Source organism: Podarcis tiliguerta (genome assembly GCF_965153285.1).
Source record: "Podarcis tiliguerta genome assembly, chromosome: W".
NCBI lineage: Eukaryota > Metazoa > Chordata > Lepidosauria > Squamata > Lacertidae > Podarcis > Podarcis tiliguerta.
This window is the reverse complement of record NC_139552.1, coordinates 1836328-1856302: the sequence shown is the minus strand read 5'-3', so window position 1 is coordinate 1856302 and position 19975 is coordinate 1836328. Positions and strand designations below refer to the sequence as shown.

The following is a 19975-nucleotide window of genomic DNA, read 5'->3' as shown; positions in this document are numbered from 1 at the left end:
ACTGATCTTCTCCAGTCCTCTGGCCACTGCTGAGTTTTCCAAACTTGTTGGCATATTGAGTGTAGCACCTTAACAGCATCATCTTTAACAAAATTTAATAGTTCAGCTGGAATATCATCGCTTCCACTGGCCTTGTTATTAGCAGTGCTTTCTAAGGCCCATTTGACTTTGCTCTCCAGGATGTCAGGCTCAAGGTCAGCAACCACACTAGCTGGGGTATACGAGACATCCATATCTTTCTGGTATAATTCCTCTGTGTATACTTGCCACCTCTTCTTGACGTCTTCTGCTTCTGTTAGGTCCTTTCCACCTTTGTCCTTTATTATGGTAATCTTTGTATGAAATGTTCCTTTCATATCTCCAATTTTCTTGAACAGATCTCTGGTTCTTCCCATTCTGTTGTTTTCCTCTATTTCTTTGCATTGCTCGTGAAAGAAGGCCCTCTTGTCTCTCCTTGCTATTTTTTGGAAATCTGCATTCAATTTCCTGTATCTTTCACTATCTCCCTCGCATTTTGCTTGCCTTCTCCAAGTCCACCTTTCCTTTTGAAGCAAAATGTCATTGAAATGGAGGAGAAATGTCCTGCATGAAGTCTTGGGTTTGCAATTTGGGGAGAGGGAAGACTGTCTGCGGCGCTGGGGAGCGGGCAGGCTGGTGAGGCCCCCTAGATGTAGAGGCCCCCTAGATGTAGAGGCCCTAGGCTTCAGCCTACTTAGCCTATACATAAATCCAGCCCTGCCTATGTCACAGTGAGCACAGGCCCATCGATCACGTGCAAGGCATTCTGCGTGTTGGGAAGGAGCCTCCTGTTCTGGGCCAGGGGGAAGAGTGACTCCGCCAGATGGTTGAAAGAGGAGGAATGCCCATCCTCATCTGCTGCAGCAGAAGACTGGGTGGTGGGGTCGAAGCTGATCCCGGGGAGCACGTGAGGAGTCAAGGCTTCCCGCATGAAGGCCTTGCTTCCCCTAGAAGTCCCTGCCTCCTGGTCTGTGTTCGCTTTCTTCTTCAGGTACAGCGCCAGCATGTTCTGGATGATGCACCTGCTTTCGGGGGAGAGCTTGTAGAACTGGTCCACACTAGAAGAATAGCCATGAGATGGGTGAGACTCCTGCAAGGAGTCCCCAAAGTCAGGGGAACATAAGCGCATTTGAAGAGCCTTGCTGGGTCAGGCCAAGGCCCATTTAGTCTGACATCCTGTTGGGATAGTGGTTCCTTCCAGATGCCCATTTTTGTTGATTCATGATCGTTTCTATTCATGACAGTAGGAGGGCAGTTATATGCAAAACTGTATTCAGTACTGTTCGTGCCTGCAAAGCTTTCAGGACAGACATACTCCGACACTTCCAGCCAGTGCCCCCTAACTTCCAGCTGAAACCAGGTACCTTTTTCATACTGAGGCATCTGATCAAGGTCTGTATTTTAAAATGAGCTTAAAGATATATTTGCAAATGTTTGTATGTTTCATGCCAGGCAGAAAAGCAGCTAGCTAAGTACTTTTGCAGTTGTTTATCTTCCTGCACAAGGGCCCCATTGATTCATAGCACCAGCAGGAGGCAAGTTTCTCAAAGTTATAGAAGGGAATTACAGGCTAGGGAGCAAAGGTTATATTGACCCTGCGTATTACAGAATACAATCAAGCTGCAAAAACACTAATTAAGAGTTCGTAAATAGTTTAACAGAAAATAATACCATGTGCCTCCCATCAGACTCGAGCCACATTTTCCTAAGGTTAAAGGGCAAGAGCTAATAGGAATAGCAGCTGGCTGGGAAAGGGGGGTGTAAAATGAAGAGGTTTCTCTTTACTGAGTTTCTCAGGCAAAGGCCTTTCTTCTAAAAATCTATCTATGTTATGTATGAAATATATTGGCTTTAATGATGCAAAGGATTTAGAATGTAAGAAATGTTAGATTCTTATGTTAGATTCTTATTTCATTGATGGTGTGTGAGAATATGAACTCAAGATCTCTGTTTAAGATAGAATTTAAAACCATGAGCCATCTGTTTTAGCCATTTGCCCCTGTTGCCAAAAGGGCAAAAATGGCAAAAGGTGATCTGGTAATTAAGGTGCCTTGTCGAGGCAAATGTAAGATATATGGCTACTTGTCTGCCATTTATGAATAGAAGGAAATATAGCTCTTCGTCTCCCATAAAAGGTAATAGGAAATGGGTGTATCTTTTATGATTGGTTCTAGCAAACAGCCAATAGGAATTTCAACCAGGCTGATTGGACAGAGGCAGCCAAAGGAGGAGCAAGGGGGCTGGGCTGAGGAAATATAAGTGCTGGCCATCAGGGCTGGAGTAGGCAGAGCTTTGGTAACCATATACCACTGTGCCTATCATTTATTTGTCTGACAAATAAATTATTTTAATTTCTCTATTGCTGCGTTGAATATTTCATTCCAGTTAAGCGTTAACCACAAGGTGCTACAATACCACAAATGTTCTTCAGTGATGAACCATGGCATCTCAAATTCCATGGGAGCCTTGTATGATGCCAAAATTCAGTGCCCCCACGCCTTTCAACGTCTATTCAACATCATAGTTGCGGTGTCCCCTGTGGGGCCTGTAAGGCTTCACGCCAGAGTGACCAAACCAGTTGCACTCCCCTAAATCCATCTAAATGTAATTGGGGGGGGGGGGATTTGTCCCACTTCAGTTGCACTTTATAGCTCAAGAGGGCCCCTCTGGCTGATAATAATATAGTAGCACAGGGGACGCATCACAGAACAACTTGCAAAGCAAAATGACATGTAGTTGGTCCACCACAATTGCAAGATTATTGCATCCTTCAGGAATGGTGTGTCCAGCTCCATCTGAGTCATCATCCAGGCACGCTGTGGAGCTGCTTGGATGAGAGATGGGCATCTTCGGCCAGTCAGGGGTGAAGAGCTGGCAAGATGCCCTGTACTGAGCAGAAAAGCAAACTCTTTGGCCTCCGAGATCTCTCCCAACTCTCAGCAGCCCTTACTGTGAGCCATACTAGAGGAATTTTGTCCTGCTTTTGCTGAGCTACAACACAGGAGCGCACCCCCAGCTGGCCATGATGTGGTAACCCTGGCGAAGCATTGCAGAGCAACTGAGAAAGCAGAATGATGTTTGCGTGGACAGTCCATTAGAAAGCTGCACTATTATTGCATCGATAGGACATTGCAGAATACGGCCCCCCTCCAGGCAAAAACATCCGTCTGGAGGCACAGTAGCTTTCATTTCGGAGGTTGTGGATGTTGAGATACTGCCAGGGAGATAAAGTCCATCTTGACTCCACGTCGTCTCCGGACATCCATCAATCTCCCGTAGACACGCAGTATCAGCATTTAGCGACAGGAGCTCCAGAAATAGCTTCCCAAAGATCCAGAGCTCTTGCACACTCTAGCAGCAGATATGCACAACGGAAGATGCACACAGGAGAGCATTATTTCTAAGTTTATTCAGCGTTGATCAGAACAAAGAAAAATCATGACTGCCTGCATGAGGGAGTTCCGGCAGTGAGAGAGAAACGAAAGCGAAAGACACAACAGAAACATCCTGTGAGACAGGAAATACGCAGGCTGTGACACAAACATCCTGCTCCCTTTTAAGGTGGAACGGAAATATCCTAACATCCTCCCCCTTTCCGTGTAACCTGTAGTACCTGTGGTTCAACCCAATTGCAACCTCTGTGCATAAACCTTAAGTTGTTCTCTGTTGACAACCTTCGACAACAGATCAGCAGGAATTTCATTTCCTGGCATGTAGGACACCCGAATAAGTCCTTTCTGAATACACTCTCTTGCACGATGTAACTTAATCTGCAAGTACTTGGTTCTTTGCTTGCAACTCTCTGAGTTCAGCAAAGCCAAACAGGATCTATTGTCTTGATACACTTGTACAGGACATTTCACAGAAACTCTGATGTCCTTAAACAGTTGCATCAACCATTCACAATCCATGAGTGAAAATGACAGAGCATTGAGTTCTGCTTCACAGGAACTTAGGCTCACTGTTGTCTGCTTCTTGCACAACCAGTCAAACAGACAGTGGTTGTACATATAGCATACTCCAGAAGTGCTTGTACCATCCGTGGTGTCACTTCCAAAACTTGCATCTGCAAAGATTTCAAGACCTCCAGTCTTCTGACTGGTGAACCTCAGCCTGTAGTGCATAGTCCCTTTCAAATAGCGGGCTATGCGCTTCAGAGCTTTCCAATCCTGAACAGTAGGATTATTAGCATGTCTGCTAAGCAGGTTAGTGCTTACAGCTATGTCAGGTCTTGAGCATCTAGCAATGAAATTCAACTTGCCTAGAATGCATCTGTACAGCGTTGTGTCAGAAAACGCTTCAGCAGTACTATCTACCTGGTAACCTGTCACCATCGGTGTGTCTGCTGGGTTTGCATCAACCAAATTCAACCTGTTTAATACATCAGCAATTTTCTGTGTTTGGTGAACCAGAAAATTACCTGCTTGGTCCCTCTCTACCTGCAGAGAAAGATAGTTGGATACCTCACCAAGATCCTTCATGTCAAAGTGCTCCTTCAGCTGAGCTAGGGTGCTTTGGTACAAAGCCTGATTCTTCCAGAACATCAGAAGATCATCAACAAAACATAAACAATACAGTTTGTTTTGCCCCTCCTCCTTGACAAACACACACGGATCAGCTTTGCCCTGGTGAAAACCTAGAGAAAGCAACGTCTCAGTGAGTTTTGTGTTCCAACACCTGGCACTCTGCTTGAGACCATATAAGGATTTCCGCAGTTTACAGACCATTCCCTTCTGTATCTGCATTCCATCAGGTGGAAGCATATACAGCTCCTCCCCCAAAATGCCGTACAAAAAAGCTGTATTAATGTCATGATGGGAAACATGCAGTTTCTCCTCTGCAGCAATCTTGAGCATCAGCCGAATGCTCTCATATTTGACCGTGGGTGAGTAGGTCTCGTGGTAATCCTGTCCTGGTACCTGTGAAAAACCTCTGGCAACCAATCTGGCTTTGTGTCTGACAACCTTGCCATTCTGGTCTGTCTTGGCCTTGAAGACCCATTTGCTGCCAACCAGTCTCATTCCTGGGACTACCGGTACCAATTCCCAAGTTTGGTTCCTGTTCAAGGAATCAACTTCAGCCTTCATGGCATCAAGCCAAGGCTCAGCATCTTTAGAGGTTAACTCCTGAACCTCTTTGAAGCTTGAAGGTTCCCACACCTTCTCTGAGCTACTAAGAACAGCAGTTGCTGTCTTAGCAAACTCATCAGCAAATCTCTTTGGAGGTCTGCCCTTCGTCGCCCTTTCAGATCTGCGTACTAGACGCAAGTCTTCTGGACTCATCTCCTCCTTCTTAGGAGAAAAATGACCAATGGTGAACAGTGGTTCTTCCAGTTCATTGTCAGATGCATCAGATGGTCTGACTGAGGCCTTTGCGCTCTTGTAGTCTGCTGTGTCATCACTGTCACTGACACCAGCAGCAGCGCCGCCCACTGAACTGGAATCCGAACTCTGATCATCATCATCACCATCATCATCATCATCAGCTTCCTCAGCTTCTTTAGCATCATCTGCTTTTTGCACATCACCTTCATCCTCCTCTGGGTAACTCTGGAAAATTCCCACATTTTCCCCCCACTTAGGATTGTACTCAACACTCCTTGTGAACTTAATGGACTTAGAGTCAGTCATCCATACCCTGTATGCTCCTTTGCCGTACCCCATGAACAAACCATGTGCCCCACGCTTCCCAAGCTTGTTGCTTTGTGGGGTGTGTACCCACATGTCAGAACCAAAGATTCTCATGTGCTTGACATTTGGTTTCTTACCAAACATCTTCTCATAGGGAGTACAACCAATAGGTGATGACAATCTGCGATTAAACGTGTAAACAAACGTTGACAGAGCCTCCCCCCAAAACTTATCAGGGAGATTGGCATCATGCAACATTGTTTTCAGTCCTTGCAACAACGTTTGATTTGCTCTCTCCGCAAGCCCATTCATCCATGGAGATCTAGGCGTTGACAAGTCATGCTGGATTCCCTTCTCAGTCAGAAAAGTTTCAAACTGCTGAGAAGTGAATTCCCCGCCTCGATCGGTAAAGAGACAGCCGATGTGTTTACTGTGAACATTCTCCAACCAATCACAGAATGCCTTGAACCTAGGTAACGCTTGCGATTTCTGCTCGAGCATAAACACATGAATGTACCTGGAAAAAGAATCAATTAGAACCATGAAGTACCTTGCTCCACCCAAAGAGGGCGCAAGTGGACCAACCAGGTCTGCGTGAACAAGCTGGTAGGGTTTGGAAGCCTGCCTGCTAGACTCCTTGCCTTTTGGAGCAACCTTCACCTTGTTCTCTGCACAAGATACACATTTCATGTGAAACTTACAGGGTTTGATGTTCAAACCCTCAACCAGTTCCGGCATCTTGGCCAGCGCCTGCCAAGACATGTGACAAAATCTTCTGTGTGCTTCATGAACACATCCTGCATGAAGAACCTTGTTAGTTTGTGCAACACAACAAGAATCAACATTAGACACAGCAACAGCATTGTCATCATAAGTTATACAGAACAAACCATCCATAAACTTAGCATGCAAAATGTCCTCTTTGCCTTTTCTGATGACACAGACGCTCTTCTTGAAGGAAACTTGAAAACCACGCCCAATTAGCTGTGGGACACTGAGCAAATTGTTCACAGCACCTGGAACATAAAGTACATTTCTGATGGTAGTATGCAGACTTGCAAGTTTCACAGTCCCTTCTCCTGCGATCTGCAACGTCCTTCCGTCAGCCAGGTGGACCTCACCATCTTGAGGTTTGAAGGAGATAAACAGATGCTTATCTTTCGCGAGATGGCGGGTGCATCCAGAATCTACAACAAATCTGGCCTTTGGAGCAGCTTTTCTGGCAAGCAAAACCTTGTTTTCCACCGGCGTGGGCTTAAACTGCTTGCCCCCCTGCTCCTTGCCATCAGACTTGCCTTTGGCCTTTGGTGAAGCAGTGCCAGCAAACAAAGCCTTGTTTTTCCCTGGCTTGGGCTTTCCTCCCCCCTTCTGCTTCTGGCCATCTGCTGGCTTTTTCCTTTGTTTATTTCCAGTCTTTGGACAAAACTTCTGAGTGTGACCTTGGTTCCCACAGTTCCAGCATTTCACAGCTGCCAGCGCTTTGGCTCCCCCTGGAGGCTGGAATGTTGTCCCACATTGCTCCCCCTGGAGCGCACAAGCTGACTCAGCTGCATTCCTTCTGTCGTATTCGTTTTGCAAAGTCGCCAAGACCTTTGTAGCCGTGAGGTCTTGTGCCGGTAGGGTAGCCAGCTGACTTGCCACGGCATGGTAGCTTTCATCCAGGGAGTCCAGGATGAGAATTGCAAACAGTGACTCAGGCATATTGAAACCTGTCTGAGTCAATTCCTGTCTGAGATGCTGCAAATGTAAAACATGGGCTCTAAGGTCTTCCCCTGGCTCCAAACGCTTCCTGTGCAGCTTTCTGAAGTAAAGCAACACAGACCCAGCCTCTTGTCGGAGATGACAGGCTTTAAGCTCATCCCACATCTCACGGGCAGTAGCCTTGCCAGCCAGGGTGATTAACTCTTCAGGAGCTACTGAGAGCAAAATTATCCCCATGGCTCTTGAATCCTGTGCCCTAGACTCATCTGTCACAGGGGCTGGGGGGGTCTCAGTAATAGCATTCCACACACCAAGCTTCCTCATCTGGCCCTCACAGTACCTTGCCCAGGTCTGATAGTTGCGGCCATTGAGCTTTGGTGGAGACGGAGCAGCGTCTGAGGATTGTAAAAGATCCATTTCAGGTATTCACCTCAACTGAGAGCCCTTTTCACTTTGAGAGGCTTCTTATCTTGGCTGCCCATAAATCACGAAGCCTTTGGCTTGACTCCCAGGTCAATTAAGCCAGCCGGACATCAAAGGGACTTGCCGCGGCAACGAAAAGCCTTACTTTCGCTTTCCCACACATACCTCAGCAGCATGTCGCAGTCTTACTCTCCTGTAAGTGCTGTTTATCTGGGCCCGAAACCTTGTTGTTGAGATACTGCCAGGGAGATAAAGTCCATCTTGACTCCACGTCGTCTCCGGACATCCATCAATCTCCCGTAGACACGCAGTATCAGCAATTAGCGACAGGAGCTCCAGAAATAGCTTCCCAAAGATCCAGAGCTCTTGCACACTCTAGCAGCAGATATGCACAACGGAAGATGCACACAGGAGAGCATTATTTCTAAGTTTATTCAGCGTTGATCAGAACAAAGAAAAATCATGACTGCCTGCATGAGGGAGTTCTGGCAGTGAGAGAGAAACGAAAGCAAAAGACACAACAGAAACATCCTGCGAGACAGGAAATACGCAGGCTGTGACACAAACATCCTGCTCCCTTTTAAGGTGGAACGGAAATATCCTAACAGTGGATTTACAGCTTCCTATTTATTTATTTATTTATTCAAAATTATTTATTTATTTCATAAAATTTATACACTACCAGATGGTAAGAAACATCAAAGCCGTTTACAGAAAGATAAAACCATAAAATCAGGAAAAACCTACAGTACATTAAACACTGAAGAAGTGAATACCAGAATAGATCAGAACTCACTCCCAAGGTAAGGGGAAGAGACATGGCTAAGATGGCAGGACAGCTTACTCTATGATGTTAACCCCTTCATGCACTAATTAGACTGAAGCATGTTGGTTATATGAGACTGGTTATCCCACACAACATGCTCTCACGCAACCCATGCCCTCCAACTGAAAACCCATTTCCTGGACAATATCAACATTGTGTTTTGTGCCTGTGAACTGCACAGTCAATATTTTTATTAGAAAAAAAACAGCCCGGTATTTCAGCTTCTCAGAGTTGTTTTATTCAGTGTGCTGCTATAGCTTGTCACACCCAAATCCTCCAAAGGAATCTGCCAAAGTGCTTTTCCAGGCAAAAGGGGGCAGAGGGAGAGAAACCAAGAACCTCAAATTCACTAGACCAGGGATGGGGAATTGTGTGGCCCTCTAGATGTTGTTGGATTCCATCACCCCTGACCATCGGCCATGCTGGCTGAGGCAGAAGGCCATTGGATCTGGCAATATCTGGGAGCCCACAAGATTCCCAGCCTCCGCCCTACACAAACAACCAGGCACTCAGCTGTGTGGCACACCTCTTACCGGAGGGAGGGTCACTCCAGAGGCAGCTGTGGCATGAGGGTGCTGGTTCATGCCTTTGTGGGCACATTTGAGGATTAAAGAGGACCCCCTAGGAAGCATGCTTGGAGATCTTGCTTACCACGTGGCTCTCTGGCAAAAACACAACAGTACTAACGGCCATATGGAACCACACCTCAAAGCTGGATCAGACTTCCCAGATCCTGTAGCCTACATCAGGAGGAAGACTGGGCCAGAGGGACCTAGAGTGGGAGTCAGAGCTTTGGGTGTGAGGTTGCATGGGGCTGTCTCTTTGTGTTTTGGTGATGCCAAGCCACCAGCCAGCCAGAGGCAGCCAACCAACTGGCTTCAGGGGCAAGCTCCTTTGCAAAGCCAGTCTGACTTCACCAAATGCAATGACAGAGTGACCATTCGGCCCGCGTTCTGCTTCGCTGTGAAATTGCGTGTGTTCCTCAACGCAGAGAACCCCTCGTTCAACGTCAAGCTGGTCTAAGGAAGAAAAGCATAAGAGTTAGTCTTGAATCCCCACACACATGTGCTGGGAGATGCCTGCACACCGCACATGTAAAGCACATCTCCTCCCACCCACGCCCAAAAAGTCCTGGGAACAATGGTTTGTTAAGGGTGCTGGGAATTGTAGCACTGTGAAAGGAAAACTAAGGGTTCTTAGGATTCTTTGGAGGGGGTGGAATGTTGAATACACAGCGGCCACATGGACGGACGGGGACACACACACACACACACACACACACCCCAGCATAGGTTCAACTTTTAGCACAAAAAGTCTTCAGCCAGATGTCATGCAACCCTTTGGCAGGGGCAACTTATCATTTTATTGATTTTCCATAACAAACAATTAAAAAGGCGGACAATCTTGCAAAGGAGTGTTGCCATTTAAACTGCTGGTGTGACGTAGGAACCTGAACAAAGAAAAGGAACAAACTACCCAGAGTCTGCTTCCGATTGCCCTTGTTCTGCACCTCCCTCTATCCTAATCAGCCGCAAACAAGAGTTCAGATTTGAAAGCCTTGTTATCACCCCATTCCCTTCAATTAGCCAGCTGCTCTGGCAGATGACATCAGTTCCTTCCCGCTCCCAATATTCCTGCTCCTAACCTGGTTAGCCATAGCCCGGAAGCTGAATCTCAGGGGAACGCCTTTGGGCTGTGAAATATACTCAAGAGTCGCAAAGTGATTTCATGCTCTTTATTCAGCTCATAGTGGTGAGGAGGAATGAATGAAAGTCCCCTCAAAGTATCTGCCTTATATACATTATTTACACAATGGGCTGCACATGATTGGCTAATTCAGGAATTCTACTGTAAGCCAATCAGGTTGTGGATTCACTTCTATCTGGAGCATGATTGGGTGGTTCCTGCCAACCAGTCATACTGCTGCATTGTTCTAGGACCAATCAGACTGCTGCATTCTGAATCCTATTGTTCTAGGACCAATCAGACTGCTGCCTTTTGGATCCTATTGTTCTAGGACCAATCAGATTGCCGCAGTTTGGATCCTATTCAGCTCAGTACATAACAGGCTGGGAAGGGGTTCATCTTTTCTGGGCCTTTTCTCCCCCTCAGGAAGGGGTGCTTGGCTCCTGGCCTGTGAAATGCGCTCAAAATGTAAAGATGCCTTCTTTCCAGGGAGCCAAGGAAGAAGGGTGGAATTTGAAATACCTCCAAACCTTCCCACGTCAGAGATGCAGGAGTTGCGTCACCTCCAACTTTCTCAGGGATGAAGCAACTACGAAAAGTGAAATATCCCACCTGGGCACGGTTTCTGAGAGAGCAACAGCAGAAGACCCAGACTCTGGCAAGATGAGCATTTGCCCAGTGGATTCTGGCCGCTCCGTGAGGGCAGACAGGGGATGGCTGCGGTGGCCGCCAGCCCCTTCCCACTCCATCTCAGATACAGAATGCATTGGCTCTGCCACTCCTTGGCTCTGGCACCACCTACTGTTGGCCTCCTTGCCTTCCACCCTCCCAGTCCCAATGAGCACCATCCACCCCTGGTGCAGAGGCGCAGAGCAGTAGTTAGGTGATTTTGCGCCCCGGCAGAACCGTCCAGATTGCGCCCCCAGCTACAGACAAGTTAGCTCTTCTTTCTGCCGCTCCTCCAACCCCCAACCCCCACCCATTCAATTCACCCTGGAAGTACAAGTATCGAAAAGTAAAATGTTAGAGGTCCCCCCCCGACCCCATAGCAATATAATTGGATTCAGCTAGCTGGTCAGTCTACTTTCGGTTTCACTCCTGGCTCCTTGCTTAATTAATACTGCATCAGAAACTTCCCAAGCACCAAGTTCACTAACTGGCTGATTCACATTGAATCCCATTCAAAAAGAGTGCAATGGTGTGTGTTTCAGCCAGCCATCCGGCTGCTGCAACTATTCCCTGGGTGCCACCACACTGTCCTGTCTCTGTGTTTGGAAGGGAATGGGAGCTATGCTCCCCCCGGAGACACTCCACTCCTTCCTTAGCTGTGTTGCTCAACAGTTGAGGCAACCTTCACAGTTCTGAGATGCCGAGGAAGCGAACCAATAGTCACGTTCATCTGTACTGGCTCAGTATGACCTATTCTGACAGATGCTGCCTTTCATATTCACGCCCAAGAGCCTTTCCGCTCCAGAGATCTGGGGCAGAACCTGGGATCTGCACGCCAAGGCTGGAGTAAGAAAGAGCCCTTGCCAGCTGGCTACGTTGGGCGCCTGCCTGGAGAGTGGAAGCCGGGGGTTTGAGGGACATTGTGCTGCTCCTGGCAACCCCCACCCAACCCGACGTCCTCCTCCGCCTGAATCCCGCTTCCCCTGGGACGCACTTCCCATCCTGGAGCGGCTGGGGTGGGAGCGCTCCCCACCCCCCTTTCCAGACCCCCCTCTCCTCGTTCTTCTTCTTCATGCCTCGGGTGTTTTCCTGAGTGTATCTTCAGAACAACCCTCTGTGAGGGAGGCTAAGCTGGCCCAAGGACTGGCCCAAGGTAGCTCAGCCAAGTTGCCAAGGCCAGCATTTAAGACCACACACCCTTTCCCCTCAGATAAGAAAGCCGGGATGAGTCATGCTAGCAGCCTGTGGCCTTGATGGGCTTTGTGGCAGCCCAGCCCAGCTGCTATAGTCCACCTCTGAACCGAGGAAGCGCAACTGGAGAGACAGAGCTCAGCACTCTTCTCACGGGACAGAAGCGCATGACTTCCCCCCTCCCACTTGCCGCCCGCCCCAGTCTTTCTCTCTCTCTCTCTTTTTAATAATATTTATTACTTTTTGAAGTAATTCATAATAAAGTTTAAGGTCTGGCAGGGCAAATCCACCTCTTTCTTTGGCGTCAGTTAATATCTTAAATTTTATTCGAGGCTTTTTGCCCTGCCAAACAAATCTAGAAATATCTTTCTGCCACTTCTTGAAACAATCCATCTTATCCACAATTTGCAATGTTTGGAACAAAAACAACATCCTTGGCAACACATTCATTTTTATCACAGCAATTCGGCCTAACAACTATAACTTCAAATTTGACCATATTTCTAGATCCTTTTTCACTTCAATCCAACATTTTTCATAATTGTCCTTAAATAAATTCACATTTTTGGCAGTCATATTAACCCCTAAATATTTCACTTTCTTAACCAATGTTAGTCCTGTCTCCTCCTGAAACTTTTCCCTCTCATTCGGGGTTAAATTTTTCTCTAAGACCTTGGTTTTCATCTTATTCAACTTAAAACCTGCTACCTGTCCAAATTCTTGAATCAGTTCCAATACCCTTTTAGTACTAGATTCTGGCTCCTGTAAGGTCAATACTAAATCATCAGCAAAAGCTTTCAATTTGTACTGTTTAGCTCCCACTTGTATACCTTTAACCTCTTGGTCCTTTCTAATCATATTTAACAAAACTTCAAGGACCGATATGAAGAGCAATGGAGAGATTGGACAGCCTTGTCGTGTCCCTTTCTCATCTTAAACTCTTCTGTCACTATGTTGTTCACAATTAATTTTGCCTTTTGTTCTGAATAAATTGCACCTATACCATTTTCAAAACCTTGCCCTACCCCCATCCCCTGTAGATTCTTCTTCATAAAACTCCAAGAGATGTTGTCAGAGGCTTTCTCTGCATCCACAAATATCAGAACTGCCTTAGTATTAATATTCACTTGTAATTTTTCTAAAATATTAATTATGTTCCTCGTATTGTCCGACAAGTGTCTGCCCGGGAGAAAGCCCGCTTGGTCTTTATGAATTTCTTCTACTAACACCTTTTTTAATCTTTTGGCCAAAATATCTGCAAAAATTTTGTAATCCACATTAAGAAGTGAGATAGGGCGGTAGTTCTTAAGCTGTGTCTTTTCAGTCTCTGTTTTCGGTATAAGTGTAATATAAGCTTCTTTCCACGACTCAGGTGCCTTTCTCCCTTCCAATATTTCATTGCAGACTTCCTTCAATGGTTGTATTAACCATTCTTTCAAAGATCTGTAGTATCTTGAAGTCAGTCCATCTGGTCCTGGAGATTTGCCTAATTGCATGTTCTGAATAGCCCCTTCCACCTCCTGATCCGTTATTTTACCGTTCAAAATTAGCTGTTTTTCCTGAGAAATTTTATGTAATCCATTTATTTTCAAAAATCGATCAATATCCATTTCTTTCTGCTTCTTTTGTGTATAAAGTTGCTTGAAATACCTCTGAAAATACTTCCTTATCTCTACTGGGTTCTGTATATTCTTTCCTTCCACTTCCAAATTCGTAATAGTATTAAGTTTTTGTCTTTTTTTCATTTGCCAGGCCAACAGTTTTCCACACTTATTTGCTGATTCAAATGTCTTTTGCCTCATATGTTTAATCTTCCATTCTATTTCCTGATTCATCAGCTTCATATATTGTACTTGATACAACTTTATCTCTTTCAGGATCTCCTGTGACTTTGGATTTGTTCTCAGTTTCTTCTCTCCTTCCTTTATTTTCCCCAGGATTTTATCCTTTTTTTCATTCTGAATTCTCTTCTTAATTGCATTCTGTTGTATTAGGAATCCTCTCATAACCGCTTTACTTGCATCCCAAATTACTCTTTTTTCCACTGTGGTATTCATATTTATCTCAAAATAGTCTCTTAGAGTTTTTTGGGCCTTCTTGGTCACCTCTTCATTCCTAAACAAAGTATCATTCATCCTCCATCTAAAGGAACCAGTTGGTGTCAATTTCATTTCCATCTTCACAGCATTATGGTCAGAACAAGTTTTAGGGCAAATCTCCACTTTGCTACTCTTCGGAACCAATCCCCTAGTTATCCAGATTTGGTCGATTCTTGTCCAGGTCATTTTAGCCTCAGAGAAGAAAGTTCCCTCTCTTCCCAGAGGGTTCTTCATTCTCCAAATATCAACTAAGTCCATGCTTTCAGTCATATCAAAAAAAGTTTTTGGTAATCTACCATCTTTGGTAACTACCTGTCTCTGTGCCTTGTCCATATTTGTAGACACCACCCCATTCATATCTCCCATCAAGATCATATTATAATCCATATAGTCCATCAGTATCTCATGTAGCTTCTTAAAGAACTCCGGTTTTCCTTCATTTGGTGCATAAATACCTACAATCAAAAATTTCTCTCCTTGTGATTGAATTTCAATTGCAACAAATCTTCCTTGATCATCTTTGAATATAAATTTGGGTGATAGGCTCTCCTTTGCATAGAGGACCACTCCTCTTTTTTTGACTTTGTCTGATGAGATAAATTCTTGGCCCAGTCTTTTATTACTCAATATCTTCCTGTGTAGCCTTATCACATGTGTTTCTTGTAAATAAATCAAGTCCAAATGTTCTTTTTTCAATAAATGGAAAACTCTCCGCCTTTTTTCTGGGGAGTTCAGTCCATTAACATTCCAGCTCAGAGCCTGCAACGCCATCATATAATTACTTTGATATTCCTCCAACTGCACCCAATGCTTGCTCTTCTTCTGTTGGTATTGATGGTGACACTTTCGCTGGAGGGTCCAATCCAAAGGATAGTGTTGATATATCCAAGATCCCCCTGTTTGGTGATCTTCTATCCGAAGCTCTTTGTTCTAGTTCTCTATCTGGTGATCTTCTATCCAGTGATCTTGGCTCTTTTACAAGTCCCTTCTGCAGAACTTCTTCGTATTTGTACAAAAACTTTGCTTTATCTTCTACTGATCTTATTTTTATTTTCCTTCCTTTGAAGCTGAAAGATAGACCTTGGGGAAACTCCCACCTAAAAATGATTTTATTCCTTCTCAACAAAGCAACAATATCTCCGTAGTTAGACCTAAGGTCCAAAATATATTTTGGGACGTCTTTGAAGATTTCTATTCTTGACTGATGTATTTCCAGGTTCTTTTGGTAATGCCAACCCAAGATTCTATCTCTTTCTTCTTTAGTTCGAAGGGTAATCAAGCAATCTCTTATTCTATTCTTCTCTTTTTTCCCTCCTCTTCCAAGTCTGAAGGCCCTCACAATTGTGAACTCTCCTTGAGCCAAGTCCAAGCTCAAAAAGTCAGCAAATTCCTGTGTAATAAAATCAATCAAACTTTCCTTCTCAAATTCAGGTAGGGCTCTGATTCTCAAATTAGTCTGTTTTTCTTTAAGTTTGATCATAGCCAGCGTCAGCTTATGTTCATCAAGTTGCTTCTGTAAGGCTGGGACTCCCTCTCTCTCCAATTGTGTTACTTTACATTCAGCCAGAACTGCTTTCTCCCTGGCTTCCTCCGCAGTTTGCCGTATCAAAGTGGATTCCTGTATCAATTTCTGAATAATTTATGTATTTGTATTCACCTTTTGTCCCAGATTATTTATACTTTCTGTATTTAAGCCAATTTTAGTAGTTGCAGCATCCACTTTCACATTTATCACATCTGTTTTTCTGTTAAGCTGTTCCAGTGAATCATTTATTTTACCTAATACAACTGCTAAGGCCTCTTCTGTCAACATTCCTCTTGATTTTGAATGTACTGTTGCAGGGGCAGCAACAGCAGGAGGAGGGAGTCCTGATGCTGAAGCCCTCCTAGTTTGCTGCCAAGTCTTCCCAGATCTTAAAGTTTTTTCAGTGGTTAGCTGATCCGTTTTTTCCTTGCCATCTGCCATAACACCAAAGATTCAAGGTCAGTCCCAGAGTCTCACAGTTTTTTACCTTGCAGCTGGAAATCCCCTTTGCCCAGCTCTTGTAGAGCCACCAGTTTTAAAAACTTCCACTAGAGGGAAACCGTTTCTTTATAGTAACCAGTAATGTCCTTTTTTAAAAAAACACACAATTCAATGGAAGTTAGTTTCAATTTTCTGCTACTTTTACTCCTTTTTAAAAGCAGCCGGAGACAGTAGAAACAATGTATTTCTCTCTTGTTTAGCTGGCTGTCAGTGAACGTTCTAAGCGCTGTCACTCCTGTCAATCCCGCTAGCAGTCCGTTCCCAGGGTCAGAGCGGCTGTATTTTAACTCTCATCGCTCTCTTTACAATTACACTCAACCCACAACTCCCCCCCCCTCTTCCCCTGCCTCCACGGGGGGGTCTTAATGCTCTTTTTGTCGAAAAAAGATTCAGTCCTTTACAAAAAGGCTTTCCAAGACTTCAGCTTGCAGCTTCATTGCTTCCTTCTATTTACAAAAGGGGAAGGCGGACTTCCTGTTTTGAGCCTCCCCGCTTCAATATCAAATTAAATTTTTAAAAGTCCAATCCTCCCGTTTCAGCTCTACTCACGGGTAGTTGCTTTAAATTCAAATTGTCCACAGGAAAAAGTAAGTGCTCTCCGGCAATGGCTATGCGGCTTCGCTCCGTGGAAGAAGCAGATGACTCGAAGCACCGCGCCGCTCACCCCACGTCACTCCGGACCCCCCAAAATTGGGTTTCCCTGCAAGTAGGGGAGGCGCAAAAGGTGCCCGCCGAATCCCACGTTCACAGGCTTCTCCCGCCTGTGATTTTTTGTGGGTCTCCGCCTTCGCCGTGGCGGCCAGACCCAGATTCCCACGAAGCAAATTACTCCCGGTCAGAGGAATTCCGCCATTACCGGAGGCACCAACCCGGAAGTTCCCTCCCCAGTCTTTCTCCGGCGGCTCAGTTTAGTGCGCCAAGCGGCTCATCCCAGGTGGGAATTTGGGTGGCGCTGCTTGCAGAAGGAGAAGCGGCTGGCGCTAGAGGAAACTCCCATTGTTCTTCTCAGGTAGGACTTCCGGGATCCAGACGAACGTTTTACCAAAAAGTATGGCTTGACTACTGATTTCCCATTTAAAGGAAGACAAAAAGACCTAAGTTTGGCAGACAGGTGAAAAAACCCACGAATTACATTTAAAGTTCTGTGAGATGCAAAGGAAAGTTTGCGTTTTAAACTTGTATTTGACAGCTTGTTGCGGTTAAAGGAATGGGTGTATTGAGAAAGAAGAGACTGGAATTAGAAGGTTAGGATTTACGGTAAGGTTACCAGTTTTTTTTCCAAAGAATCCGGGGACACTTTTTTTTGTCCAAAAGAGAAAGAAATGTTATTTTTTAAAAATCATTTTTTTAAAAAATAAGAAGTAATATCTTCTCTTCTGGGTCTCCTCTGTCGCGTGGCCTTCCTCTGGGCCCCAGCCTGATCTCTTGGAGTGCTATCTGCCGTGAAGTAGGCTCGGGTCGGGCCTGGGCTCGGCCCTGTGTCCTTGCCCTCCTGGTGCTCTCCTACCTCTCTTCCTCAGTGGCCCCAAGGTCGGGGCTCCCCTCTTTTTTCTCCTTCCTCTTTCTCTCTCCTCCTTCTCCTTCTCCTTTCCTCCTTCTCCCTGGGTTGGCTCCAGGGTTTTTACTGGCCCTGGAGCGCTGCTGTGGATGGGTGTGGCTCCCGCCTCGATTTGGGTTCTGGGGGGTGTGTGTCAGCGGTTCCCCCAGTTGGCGCTCAGGGCATCCCTGGTTCCCCCTCGGCAGTGGCAGCGCAGACGGCAGTCTCAGCAGCCCGGAGCCAGCCTGGTAGTGCACTTGGCTCTGGCTGGCTTCAGGAGCTGCTCATTGCCCTGGCACCCGCCATTTTGCCTCGCCGGAAGTCCCCATATGATGTGTCTTGTGCCGTTGAACCAATCACGCAAGATTCCTTCCCTACTAATAAATCTACAACACTTAAAATATAAATCTGGGGGCCTTATATGAAATCCGGGGACATTCCGGGGACGAATTTGTTGGGGACAGATTTGTAAATCCGGGGACTGTCCCCGGGAGACGGGGACATCTGGTAATCATTCCGTAATAGGGCTTCTCCTGCCTTTGCCAGTATGTCAGCCTTCTCAGCCTCCTTAAAGAGGGCGTTCAGAAGCACTTGTACGTCTGGCCATATGGGATTGTGAGTGGAGAAGGTGGCGCAGTCTGGATGAGTCCCTCTGTCTTGCTCTTTGGTCACTGTGACCGAGCACCATTTTGGGCCGATCAGGATCTATGGAGAAGGGGATCCACCCAGAAGTTGTGGAGGGAACGGGAAGAGAAGCTTGGTCAAGAGACTGGCTCATGTCAGAAGGAGGCCTGACTGCATCCTTGGCGAAGCCCAGGGCAGGGCAGGAAGGCAGCATTGCCCAGCGGGAAGGCATTTGGAGGCAAATCATCAGCAAGGAGCAGAAAATGCCTTCCCGTTCCCTCAAGAAGACTGAAGAATCTCTAGTCGGCATTCAGGTGAGTTCAGCATCCCAGGTCTCTGGGGTGTTCCTGTCCATTACAAAGCTGACTCGAGGCTCCGTCAACTGAGCCCCTACACTCCTTGCGTACATGAAAGGGGCACAGAAAGGATGGGAGGCAGCCTTTTCCTGGAGCCTTGGGCGGCTCCTGCTACCGTCTTACCTGCAGCAGTTCACTTGCTGGCTGCTGACCCTTTTCCTCCATCACCTGGATGATCCTCTCAAGAGAGGAGAGTTTCCTGCAGAGTCTGGCCAGCTGCTCATCCCTTCTCCCTGCAATCTCCTTCTCCACCTCTTCCACATGATTCAGCAGACGCTTTTCTTCTTCTTCTTCCAGGAACTGGCGCAGTTGTCTGAACTTCTCCACAGTCATCAGCCTCTCCGTTTCTGAGGAGGTCTGAGTGAGGAAGATGGTCAGCCTTCAAAACATCAGCAAGAGAATTAGGATTTGAATTGAACTGCTTCCACCCTCTCAGCTCACAAGTCCTCAGGCTTCTCCTTGACTGCTTTTCACATAATAAACAACAATGGGAAATAAACTCCACTTAGCTGCATTCAAAGGCGAACTTACCTAATTCGCAATTCTTGGAAAAATATGGAGACCAAAACAGCAATCTTTTGAAATTCACACCTCTGAATTTCTCAAGGTTGACCCAGCCAGGTAATGTTAACAAAAAATGTATTTATGAGGGCAAAGCACGTATCAAAATATTTATACGAGAAGGTAGCCACCCTAGCATTTGATTCATTTTCAGAATAATAAATAAATAACAAACCGATATGGAAAAAGGAGAAATGGGGAGAAGTTGAAATGGGCAGATTTCCCCATCCCTCCTCAGTCCGGACTTGCTTCTTGAAGTGCTTGTTCCCTCACTAGTAATAATAATAATAATAATAATAATAAATTTTATTTATATCCCGCCCTCCCCAGCCAAAGCCGGGCTCAGGGCGGCTAACAACACTAAAATAGTGCAACATTATAAAACATTATAAAAAATTAATTAAGATCAAATTCAAAATTGATGGCAACCATAAACTAAAGTTTTGTAAAGATTGCCAAAGGAGGGAGTCAGGCTGCACCCTGACCAAAGGCCTGGTGGAACAGCTCTGTCTTGCAGGCCTTGCAGAACGATGTCAAGTCTTGCAGGGCCCTAGTCTCTTGTGACAGAGTGTTCCACCAGGTTGGAGCCGCAGCTGAAAAAACCCTGGCTCTAGTTGAGGCCAGCCTA

The 19975-nt window shown here is 45.8% G+C and overlaps 1 long non-coding RNA gene across 1 annotated transcript in view; it reads right to left on the bottom strand.

Moving 5' to 3' along the window:
- Window positions 1-19975, bottom strand: part of LOC310668885 — a 504734-nt gene that overhangs the window by 18850 nt on the left and 465909 nt on the right. The gene's annotated exons all lie outside the window — the stretch shown is intronic.